This window comes from Scylla paramamosain, chromosome 23, assembly GCF_035594125.1.
Source record: "Scylla paramamosain isolate STU-SP2022 chromosome 23, ASM3559412v1, whole genome shotgun sequence".
In the NCBI taxonomy this organism is placed as follows: Eukaryota; Metazoa; Arthropoda; class Malacostraca; order Decapoda; family Portunidae; genus Scylla; species Scylla paramamosain.
This window is the reverse complement of record NC_087173.1, coordinates 6,692,986-6,705,485: the sequence shown is the minus strand read 5'-3', so window position 1 is coordinate 6,705,485 and position 12,500 is coordinate 6,692,986. Positions and strand designations below refer to the sequence as shown.

At 43.0% G+C, this 12,500-nt stretch overlaps 1 protein-coding gene across 19 annotated transcripts in view; it reads right to left on the bottom strand.

The window, feature by feature from the left end:
- Positions 1 to 12,500, bottom strand: part of LOC135112084 (plasma membrane calcium-transporting ATPase 3-like) — a 229,423-nt gene that overhangs the window by 79,033 nt on the left and 137,890 nt on the right. For 18 of the 19 annotated variants that reach the window (XM_064026012.1, XM_064026024.1, XM_064026011.1 and 15 more), the window contains one exon: positions 7,537 to 7,569. The gene's annotated coding sequence lies outside the window, so the exon portion shown is untranslated. Of the gene's footprint in view, positions 1 to 7,536; positions 7,570 to 11,406; positions 11,606 to 12,500 lie in introns of those variants that run through there. The other variant, XM_064026014.1, reaches the window with a different exon arrangement.

Genomic DNA, 12,500 nt, shown 5'->3' with positions numbered 1-12,500 from the left:
GACGAGAGAGAGAGAGAGAGAGAGAGAGAGAGAGAGAGAGAGAGAGAGAGAGAGAGAGAGAGAGAGAGAGAGAGAGAGAGAGAGAGAGAGAGAGAGAGAGAGAGAGGAGGGGGAGGTAAGAAGGGAGGGATGAGTGATGTGTCAAATTTTTTAAGCAATCATGTTCCCTGTCTTCTTCCTTCCTTCCTCCTCCTCCTCCTCCTCCTCCTCCTCCTCGTGTGTGTGTGTGTGTGTGTGTGTGTGTGTGTGTGTGTGTGTGTGTGTGTGTGTGTGTGTGTGTGTGTGTGTGTGTGTGTGTGTGTGTGTGTGTGTGTGTGTGTGTGTGTGTGTTAGTGAAATTTGATAGAAGGGAACCCAAGACTACCTTTAAAGTGATTGGTAAAAGTGTAAGTTATTTTTACATCACTTTTACGTTTTATTTTTATCGTCAGTGTATCAGGTTTAGTGTTATTATGCTGGCTGCTGCTGCTGCTGCTACTACTACTACCACTACTACTACTATTACTACTACTGTAAAACTCCTGTGAAAAGGAAACGAAAATTTGTAGAGATAGAAAAGTTACAAGAAAGACAACAGATTAAAGAATGAAAATATATGAAAAAGAACAATAAAACAGGAAGATTACTACTCCTGCTACTACTACTACTACTACTGCTACTACTACTACTACTACTACTATTACCACCACTTCCTGAATATCTGAACGTAAATTTAACCCAATCTCCATAACAATTTTTCTTTATAACCATCCATTACGAAAAAAAAAAAAAACATTCCTTTCCTGTGAATTCGTATACATAAAAGGGAAAACAGAAAATGTACGTACTGAACGAAATAAAAAAAAAATCACAGAAAATTAAACTGACGTAGAAAATTCACACGTAAACTCTACAGGAATTACATGGATTCAAAATGATCAGTACTGCATCATATATTTTCGTCGGAAATGCTGAACTACTTAATGCTTACGTTTAAATTAGGAACTACACGAAAGAAGAGAGAGAGAGAGAGAGAGAGAGAGAGAGAGAGAGAGAGAGAGAGAGAGAGAGAGAGAGAGAGAGAGAGAGAGAGAGAGAGAGAGAGAGAGAGAGAGAGAGAGAGAGAGAGAGAGAGAGAGTTTTAAATGCTTTTGGAATAAAGTAAACAAAGGAAACAAGAGTGATGCTTTAAAACGTTATCCATTCCACTAATTAAAGACTTCCATTAACGAGATTTAGGAGGAAGTGGAGCTGAGCGTTGCACCACCACCACCACCACCACCACCACCACCACCACCGCCGCCGCTTTTACTACCTCAACTACCACTATTACTGCTACTACTGCGGTTACTACTTTCATTACTACTCCTATTGCTACTGCTGCTGCTATTGTTCAGCTTATACTACTACTGTTGGTAATTCTAATATTGCCTGCTCTTACTACTACAGCTACTATGACTACTATTACTATCACTATAACAGCTACCACCATCACCACCATTAAAACTACTACTAATATAACCATACACATTTAAACCAAACGGAGATAAAAAAAAAAAGGAAAGAAAAAAAGTATAAAAAAAGCAAATTTAACTTGTATAATCCAATCGTAACACAAAAACGAATAAAAATACTACTACTAAAAAAAAAAAAAAAAAAAAGAGAGAGAGGGGGAGAGAAAGAAAACACAAAACGAATCAGAACATCAAGCCACAATTCAACTCTGAGTCCTGTGACCTAAAAGTGACACTGACCTGAAACTTGCCTCTTTCCAAAGCTTTCAGTGTGCAAGTTAGTAGTGGAAGAGAACACGGGGCTGGTAATCTAAGGCCAGGAGAAATGAGAGATAACAAGACTCAGAAAACGTAACCTAAGAGATACAAAGATTTAGAAAACGAAACGAGGGTGGATTTTTTTTTCTTTTCTTTTTTTCTTTTTTTTCTTTTTTCTTCAGTGTCGTTCATATGAAGTTCATGGAGTATGGTGTGTGTGTGTGTGTGTGTGTGTGTGTGTGTGTGTGTGTGTGTGTGTGTGTGTGTGTGTGTGTGTGTGTGTGTGTGTGTGTGTGTGTGTGTGTGTGTGTGTGTGTGTGTTTAAGTGTACTAGAAGAGACAGGTACACACACACACACACACACACACACACACACACACACACACACACACACACACACACACACACACACACACACACACACACACACACACACACACACACACACACACACAATTTAATTAAAAGTCAGATGCTTGTATTTGTGTTTCCCTTAGTATATTTACTTATTTGTACTTTATAGAACTGAGACAAGCCTGTAATGTCCTTTTTGTTTATGCGTGTGTATGTGTACATGTTTCTGTGTGTGTGTGTGTGTGTGTGTTACCGAGTTACCGAACACACACACACACACACACACACACACACACACACACACACACACACACACACACACACACACACACACACCGTTACCTCACTCCGGCTCGCCATGCCCTACAAGATTGCGTCTCCCACATATTGTATTTTCTTTTTACCGACCGTTTGTAGGGTTTTGGGAAGCCCTTCAAGGATGCCTGCCAGTGTGGAGGGAGAGAGGCAGAAGGAGCGTGGGGGAGAGCGGGGGAGAGTAAGGGGATGAGAGAGGAGAGCCGGCAAAGAGAGGTAGGTTACGAGAAGACAGAAGAGAAATGTATGATGGATATTAGAAAGAGGGAGAGAAAGGAAAGAGGGAGAGAAAGGGAAGAGGGAGAGAAAGGGAAAAGAGAGAGCTACCGTAGATGGAGATGTGAAGGAAGGGGAGAAGAGGAGAGAGTAATAAATGGTAGGAGAGTGAAGGAAGAGATGAAGGAAAGGAAGAAGTAAGCATTTATCTCTCTCTCTCTCTCTCTCTCTCTCTCTCTCTCTCTCTCTCTCTCTCTCTCTCTCTCTCTCTCTCTCTCTCTCTCTCTCTCTCTTCCCCTTCACCATAACCTTGCTCTCTCATACCTTACTTCACTGCCAGAGAGAGAGAGAGAGAGAGAGAGAGAGAGAGAGAGAGAGAGAGAGAGAGAGAGAGAGAGAGAGAGAGAGAGAGAGAGAGAGAGAGAGAGAGAGAGAGAGAGAGAGAGAGAGAGAGAGAGAGAGAGCATACACTACTGAGACATTAAGAAAAGTAAAAAGAAAAGATCAAAAAAAGAGAAAGAGAGAGAGAGAAAAAAAACAAGTGACTGGCACGAAAGGTGAAAAATAAATTAAAGATAGCACAGAAAAGGAGAGAGAAAAAGAGAAAAAGAGAAAAAGAGACAGATCCCGTGTGGTAGAAAGAAGACAAAGCAACCTCGCCTCTATTTCATTACACATAAAGGTGGTAATGAATTATGCACACCACCATCATCACCATCACCACCATCACCACCACCACCACCACCACCACCACAGTAATAAGGAGAGTTTCTGGAAGAGAAGAAAGATGAAAGAGGAAGAGGAGGATTGAGTGGGAGAAGAGGAAGATGAAACTATGGAGGAGGAGGAGGAGGAAGAGGAGGAGGAGGAGGAGGAGGAGGAGGAGGAGGAGGAGGAGGAGGAGGAGGAGGAGGAGGAGGAGGAGGAGGAGGAGGAGGAGGAGGAGGAGGAGGAGGAGGAGGAGGAGGAGGAGCAGATGTGGTGTATTTAGAGTGCCAGACAGACAGACAGACACATTTCCGAGACAGGTAAGAAACTACATAAGTGCTGCAAGCTTACGCACGCCGGCGAGAGAGAGAGAGAGAGAGAGAGAGAGAGAGAGAGAGAGAGAGAGAGAGAGAGAGAGAGAGAGAGAGAGAGAGAGAGAGAGAGAGAGAGAGAGAGAGAGAGAGAGAGAGAGAGAGAGAGAGAGAGAGAGAGAGAGAGAGAGAGAGAGAGAGAGAGAGAGAGAGAAAATAATCGGTTGAATCTTGTTGAGAGGAATTCGAGGTCCAAAATAGTACAGGAAGAGGAGGAAGAGGAGGAGGAGGAGGAGGAGGAGGAGGAGGAGGAGGAGGAGGAGGAGGAGGAGGAGGAGGAGGAGGAGGAGGAGGAGGAGGAGGAGGAGGAGGAGGAGGAGGAAAAATGGCCAAATGGGGGATTACAGAGGGGGAGAGAGAGAGAGACAGAGAGGTCAAGGAGAGAGAAGGAGATGAGCAGAACTCCTCCTCCTCCTCTCCCTCCTCCTCCTCTTGCTCTTCCTACTCCTCCTCCTCCATGACGCCCGGCAGCACTTTATTCCCCTAATCTGCAGTCATAATAAACACTCAGGCCACTCCTAAACACACATAATATTGCATTCATATCGCCAGAACTCCTTGCCGAGAGGGGGAGCACTGTGACAATGGCAACCTCTCTCTCTCTCTCTCTCTCTCTCTCTCTCTCTCTCTCTCTCTCTCTCTCTCTCTCTCTCTCTCTCTCTCTCTCTCTCTCTCTCTCTCTCTCTGTCTCGTTCCTTCTTGGGTGTTCTGCTTCCTCCTTTTCTTCGTCGAAATCTTGCATTTAATCATTTTTTTTTTCTTTTCTCTCTCTCTTTCTATTTCATTCATTATTTTTTTTTTTGTATTCTAGTTTTTATTCTCTTCCATCTATTTAATATTTCCATTTTTTTCACTCGTCCTTTTTCTTTTTTTACATTAATCTCTCTCTCTCTCTCTCTCTCTCTCTCTCTCTCTCTCTCTCTGACTATTCTTTTATCAGTTTTTCTTTTTGCTTTCACTCTCTCTCTCTCCTTGCTTCCTCTTTCCTTTCCCTCTTCTCACTAACCAAGTTCCTCCATTAACATTCATTAATCAGATTACCTTCCGATTAGAAATAAAAAGATAAAAAAGTGAATTCAATAAAAAAGTAAATAAATAAAAGTTAAAAAAAATATTTCACCTCAAAGAATTAAACACAAAATACACTAAAATATTATAATGATACACTAAGCACACACATACGTAAATCTGACTTTTCATAATATGTGCGAGTTCACAAGCCGTTGAAAATAGTGATGATAAAAAAAAAAAGAGAGAAACGATAAGATTTCAATGTTGAGAAAACGTTGAATTTCTTGAAGAGTTTAAGGAGGGAACAGAGATGATGATGATGATGATGATGATGATGATGATGATGATGATGATGAGGAGGAGGAGGAGGAGGAGGAGGAGGAGGAGGAGGAGGAGGAGGAGGAGGAGGAGGAGGTAGAAGCAGAAATAGAAGCATAATAACAAGAACGAGAACAAGAACAAGAACAGAAAAGAACAAAAATCAAAACAAGAATAACAATAACAAGAAGGGGAAGAAGAAGCGTGTGTACGTCGAGGAGGAGGAGGAGGAGGAGGAGGAGGAGGAGGAGGAGGAGGAGGAGGAGGAGGAGGAGGAGGAGGAGGAGGAGGAGGAGGAGGAGGAAAAAGCAGAAAGACGACGACGAGAAGGAGGAGGAAGAGGAGTAGGAAGAAGAAGAGGAGGAGGCAGCGTTTGTACGTCTATCTCCCGTCAGTCTATCTGTCTCTCTGTTTGTCCGCCTGTCTGTCTGGCCGGGAGGAGGAGATGACTCAGCAGTGTATCCCTGGCACCACCCTTTGGAGCCACGGAAAGAACGGACGGGAGAGGAGAGGGAAAGAAGGGAAGGAGGGAACCATGTGACAAACTACACCGGAGAACTTGTCAGCGGGAATAAAGAAAACGGAATGTCGAGGTGAATGTGAATGCCTCATGACTCTTTAGGGAGATTTCGTTTTCTTTTGAGTTTTCAGGTTCGGATTCTTCAAGATTTTGCAAAAGGGGTGAATTTCTCATAGTTTTCAAAGACCGGGGTATATATTTCGTGGTTCTCAAAGGGTGGTTTATTTTTAATGTTTTCCAAAGATTATGTATTTTCATGATTTCCAAAAAAAGGTGTCAGTTTTTTTTTATTTTTCAGTATTTCCAAAGAAGTTAATATTTCATGATTTTGAAAAGGAGGTTTATAATTCAATGTTTCCGAAAGATGATCTGTTTCCATGATTTCCACAGAGGGAATCTATTTCCTATGATTTCCAAATACCGCGATCTATCTCTTTCATGATTTCCAAAGGGAGGTTCAATTTTCCATGGATTTCGTGCAGTCTCTAGAGAATGTCAATACGGATCAATTGTTTTTCTTTTACTTTTTTTTAAGAGTCTAATTTTATTTATGAATTCTTAAGTCTTTGTCGTGAATTCTAAAGACGTCTAATACATTAATTCCAAATAAGGTCTAGTTTTTTTGCCATGAATTCTAAAGTCTTCTTTCATTAATTCCAAAGGATCTTTTTAAAAATTCCACAGGTGTTTTCATTAATGCCAAGGTGTGTTTTTTTCTTAAATTACAAAGGCTCTTTTCTCACAAGTCCTAAATGGATGCGTTTCTTCATGTATTTTTTCTTTAATCAAATCTAAAGGGTTTCTCATGAATTCTAAGGGACATTTTTTTAGTAAATTAAACTTTTCATGAAGTTAAATATAAAAAGAATTCAAATTTTAGTGAATGAAAGAACCAAAAGAAATAAAAATAATTGACTCCGAGATTTTTCGACGTTCTAGTGTGTGTGTGTGTGTGTGTGTGTGTGTGTGTGTGTGTGTGTGTGTGTGTGTGTGTGTGTGTGTGTGTGTGTGTGTGTGTGTGTGTGTGTGTGTGTGTGTGTGTGTGTGTGTGTGTGTGTGTGTGTGTGTGTGTGAGCAGTACAGCACCACTGCCAAGGTCACCCTCCACAAAAGCAAGGCCAAGGCCAAACAATGTGCGAAGGGGAAAAAAATACGCAAATACAAACGCAATGCAAACAAGCGAGAGAGAGAGAGAGAGAGAGAGAGAGAGAGAGAGAGAGAGAGAGAGAGAGAGAGAGAGAGAGAGAGAGAGAGAGAGAGAGAGAGAGAGAGAGAGAGAGAGAGAGAGAGAGAACAGAAAGAGGAACAGGACGAAAGGAAGAAAGTAAGAAGATAAGAGTAACGGAGAGGAGGAGGAAGGAGTGGAGGAAAATTAGGGCTCGGAACCTCTACGTGTCTCTAGGTCTAAAAAAATCACGTTCCCTGAGGCACATTTCCTCTCCCTTCTCCCTCGTGCCTATTTCCCCTCCCTGCCTCTCCCTTTCTCTCTCCTCTGGCCCTATTTCTTCTTTCCTCTTCCCTTTTCCTTCCCCTTTCATCTGTGCCTATTACTCCTTTCCTTTCCTCTTTTCAGTATTTCTTCCCATTTCCTCTCCCTCCCTTCCATATTCCCTTATTGTGCCCTCTTGCCTATTTTCTCTCCCTTCCCTCTCCCTTCCTTCTGATTCCCCAACTATATTTCTCCCTTCCTCTCTCGTCTCTCCTCCTTTCAACAAATTTCCTCCCTCTCCCTCTTCCCTCCCCATCACCACTGACCACTAGACCTCCCCTTAGACTAATATCCCTTTAATTTCCTCTCCCTTACTCTTAGCTACTCTCCCTCCTCCTCTCACTCTCCCCCTCTTGATCTACTCTCTCCCTTCTACCTTTCACCTCAAGTATGAACGGACGAAATGTAATAGAATAGTCAAAATAGTAAAAAAAAAAATAGTAGTGATGGTTAATGAATAGTAGTAGTAGATAGTAACTTACCTTCAGCTTCCGCACATCCAAATCTCCGCCAGTCTGGAATAGAAAGAGTCATTTAGTATTTTGTGATGATAAAGATTACAGTATAGTGGTGGTGGTGGTGGTGGTGGTAAGATGGTAGTAAAAGAAGTGGTAGAGGTAATGGTAGTAATTGTAGTAATGGTGGTTATGATGATGATAATACTAGTTGTGTATCTTTGTGGTAGTAACAATGGTGGTGGTTACAGCTATAGTAATAACAGTGGTAATAGTAGTAGTAGTGGCAGTAGTGGCGGTAGAAGTAAGTTGAGGTGATGGTTCTGAACACAATACTACACTGAAGAAAATACTAGATGTTACATACTTATCACACGCCTTTATACTGAAGAAAATAGGTAAAGGGGGAAGAACATACAAAAAGGGTATAAATAGTAGAGACAAAGGGGTAAGGACAGGGAATGGATACAAGATGACAGGAATGTAGAGACGAGAAATACAAGGAAGCAGAATAAAGTGATAAAGGAAAGCTCTTGCCTTATCTACAAAGGGACACATGGATAGCGAGTAGTGAGGCACCGATATATATAAAAAAAAAAAAAAAGAAAAGGCTGTGAAAAATAAAGGGAGGGTTGTGTGAGGATAGACTGAAATTAAAAAGGGTACAAGTGACTTAAACTAGAAAGACTGAGTGTTGAGAAGAAAAAAGGCAGATTATAAAGGGTAAGTGTGACTAAGAAGAGGGAAAGGCATGAATTGAGAAGGGATGCAAGATTATAAAGGGTAGAGGAGAGCTGTGAAGGATAAAGGAACGTTGTAAAGGGCAAGAGTGGATAACAAGAGGTAAGCCAGGAACTGTAAAGAAATACAGGATTATAAAGGGCGCAATTGTGAAGAGTGAGGCAAGATTGTGAAAAGCAAGGAAAAATAGGGAAGGTAAGGTGAGGGTTGTGAGGTGGCGGAGGGCACTGTGAGGCGGTGGAGGAGAGTGGAGGAGAGTGGAGGGCGGTGGAGCACGGGTGGAGGGGGTCGAGGCAGCGAGGAAGGGGCGCAGTAGTAAATCAATACACTGCCTCGCCCCAGCCTCTCTCTCTCTCCTGCTACTCGTATTCTCCACCGGCCAAGCCTCTTTACCGTGTCACCCTCCACCTCCACCTCCACCTCCTCCTTAACACTTATCTCTGCCTTCCCTCCTTCAAACCTTCCTGCTACTTGCTATTTTCGTCGACCTCGTCTCCCGTCACTATCACCGCCACCTCCGCCACCATCACCACGTCCTCCTCCCTTCTCTCTCTCTCTCTCTCTCTCTCTCTCTCTCTCTCTCTCTCTCTCTCTCTCTCTCTCTCTCTCTCTCTCTCTCTCTCTCTCTCTCTCTCCACATAACTACATTAAATCACTGCTCCCCTGTTCTTCCACAACCACCAGTCTTACCACCTCCTTCTCTACCTCCTCCTCCTCCTTCGCCTTCTACAGGTGCAAGGTCCACCTGTGTAAGTTAATGATCACTTGACTGATTTCAAGTGACCTTTTCATTATTCTTATTTTGTTTTCCACACCTTGATTTACCTTACCAAGCAAAATTAAATCAGTGTTACATAAAAAAAAAAATATATATATACTCGTATATATATATATATATATATATATATATATATATATATATATATATATATATATATATATATATATATATATATATATATATATACACACATTCAAGATGCATGTTCAAAATAAACCTATCAAAAATTAATTAAATAGTGATTCTCTTACACACACACACACACACACACACACACACACACACACACACACACACACACACACACACACACACAGCTTCAACAAATACCATCAAGGAAAGAGAGAGAGAGAGAGAGAGAGAGAGAGAGAGAGAGAGAGAGAGAGAGAGAGAGAGAGAGAGAGAGAGAGAGAGAGAGAGAGAGAGAGAGAGAGAGAGAGAGAGAGAGAGAGAGAGAAAATCGACAAAGAAGAAGCGAATAAACAAAGAAAACGAAACACACACACACACACACACACACACACACACACACACACACACACACACACACAACCGGATAGACAAACACGGCATCTTTCATCTCCCCCGCGCCTCAGCCTTCCACAGACAAGAGCTGGGGAGGCAGGCATGTCGAACAACAGGCTGTCAACAACGCGACACCACCACGTCCCATCTTAATAATATGTCAACAAGGCGAGTGGGTGGCGTCTGTCCCGCTCTCTCATTACTACTAACCCTTGCTCCTCGCCCCTTCCTTACTGCGCGTGGGTGGCAGAAGGGAGAGAGAGGGAGAGTAAAGAGGGGAGAGGGAATAGAGAGTAGGGAGTAGAGAAAGAGAGCCAGTAGAGATTACAGACTGACTTCAACTTTTTTCTTCTGTTCTGAGAGAGAGAGAGAGAGAGAGAGAGAGAGAGAGAGAGAGAGAGAGAGAGAGAGAGAGAGAGAGAGAGAGAGAGAGAGAGAGAGAGAGAGAGAGAGAGAGAGAGAGAGTACATTTACTGTCTCACTCCTCTTCACCTCCTCTTGTTCATAACCTTCCACCTTCATCACCTTCACCACCACCTCCTTCACTACCAAACCCACGGAGATTCTAGTAACCTTTTACGCTCCCTCCCTTCGTCAGCAGAGCCCCGTCAGTATCTCAGGCACGCATCAACACCTGTCTATTAATTCCACAGGTAAATAAAGGGTAAATAAGGCCACGCTGTTATGTAAGTCCAGGTTGTTTAGGAGAAAAAGGTCGTCTGAAGGGTACAAGTTCGATGTACTAAGGGTGACAAGAAAGAGAGGTTCCAGCCGTCCTTCACCACTAACTGAATCGTTGTGTGGTGAGACGCGGCGCTAAAAATACATACTCGGTTCAATAAGTGATGATTTAATAAAGAGAGAGAGAGAGAGAGAGAGAGAGAGAGAGAGAGAGAGAGAGAGAGAGAGAGAGAGAGAGAGAGAGAGAGAGAGAGAGAGAGAGAGAGAGAGAGAGAGAGAGAGAGAGAGAGAGAGAGAGAGTCTGGAGGAAAGATGAAAAGGTCATTGAGGTACTTATTGTTTTTAGGGTACGAGAGAGAGAGAGAGAGAGAGAGAGAGAGAGAGAGAGAGAGAGAGAGAGAGAGAGAGAGAGAGAGAGAGAGAGAGAGAGAGAGAGAGAGAGAGTTCCTAATGACATGGAGTATACACCAACATCCTCCACTTTTTCATCTCCCACCATCCTCCTCCTCCTCCTCCTCCTCTTCCTCTTCATTCCCTAACCTTCCCCTTCCTCTTCCCTTTCCCTTCCCCTCCCTCTCCCTCTCCTCCCCCTCCTCGTCCTCCCAAAAAGTAGCAAGGCCCGGCTAGCGTGATTGCGGCCCAGGTGTAATGAAGGTGAGAAAAATGAGAAGCAAGCATGGTCTCTCTCTCTCTCTCTCTCTCTCTCTCTCTCTCTCTCTCTCTCTCTCTCTCTCTCTCTCTCTCTCTCTCTCTCTCTCTCTCTCTCTCTCTCTCTCACTACAGCACCACTTCTTACATCATATAACACTACAGAACTACTACTACTATTACTACTACTACTACTACTACTGTACCATCACTACAACTACAACTACTTACACTGATACAACCACTACTTCTAATACTATTACTCACACTACTAACTACTACACTATCATCACCACCACCATCACCACACATTACCACTAATCACCACAAGGCTATAAAGGTGACGTGTGATTCATCATTAAGCCTCTCTCTCCGGCACTGAGATGAAAGAGTGAATGAATGATAAAGGGAATAAGATGAGGCGGAGAGCAAGTGAATGAATGTGTGAAAGAACTAACACATAAATAACGCCACTCCGTATCCCCCCCTCACACACACACACACACACACACCATACATACCTTCAATAGTTGTTCTTTAGTCCTCGGAGGGTTGAAGAAATAAAACAAAAGGGCAAAGTTGTGAAGTGCGGTGTGCGTGAGCGTGGATTGAGTGTTGGCGGTGTGTTGAGTCTGTTGGTATTGTGTTGGTGGTGAGTGTGTCCTGAGTCTGTCACTGCACACAGGTAGTCCTGCACCTCAGCCACGTCCCTGCAAAACTGCCGACATCCATACCACAAGCACACGCTTATAAACAAACGCCTTATCTCATTCTTTTCAACATAATTTGATTACACGAAACAAAAATCTCACACTAGGAATATCAGATTTTTCTCTCTCCTGGTAGCTTCCTTATCAGTAGGCTGCTGTCCCACTTGTTCCATGCACCAAATTCACCGCGATACCAGGCACCATGTCAACACGTGCCATCAAGGCCACACACACTGGTGCCTGAGTGACCAAGATACAGTGACCTCATTCAGGGGGCAGGGCACATGTGGTGAGGTAATAAGGGAGGCCACTGGTTCAACTCCCTGGGCTGGAGAGCTTCGAGACATTCAGAAGGTCGAGAAAACAATAGCAACGACTGGCCACGAGGAGGACGACTCGTGAACTGGTGGACGGCGAGCAGGAGGAACGAGAGGGAAAGCGGTCAAGTGCAGACGACCGCTACCGCTGCCACCTCCATCACCGCCGCTATTACTGCTGCTGCTGCTGCTACTAATTCTCCTCCTCCTCCTCCTCCTCCTCCTCCTCCTCCTCCTCCTCCTCCTCCTCCTCCTCCTCCTCCTCCTCCTACTACTACTACTACTACTACTACTACTGCTACTACTACTATTACTACTATTACTATTACTACTTCTAATAATAATAATAATAATAATACTGCTGTTGCAACTGTTGCCGCCAAAAACGTTAGACAAATTCCTAATAAATTTTAAAAACAAAGTTATTATTACTGTTGCCACTAAGTATTCTACTAACACTATTACTGTAGAATATATCTCACTACTACTACTACTACTACTACTACTACTACTACTACTAATAATAATAATAATAATAATAATAATAATAATAACAACAACAACAACAATAACATAAATGGACCTTCC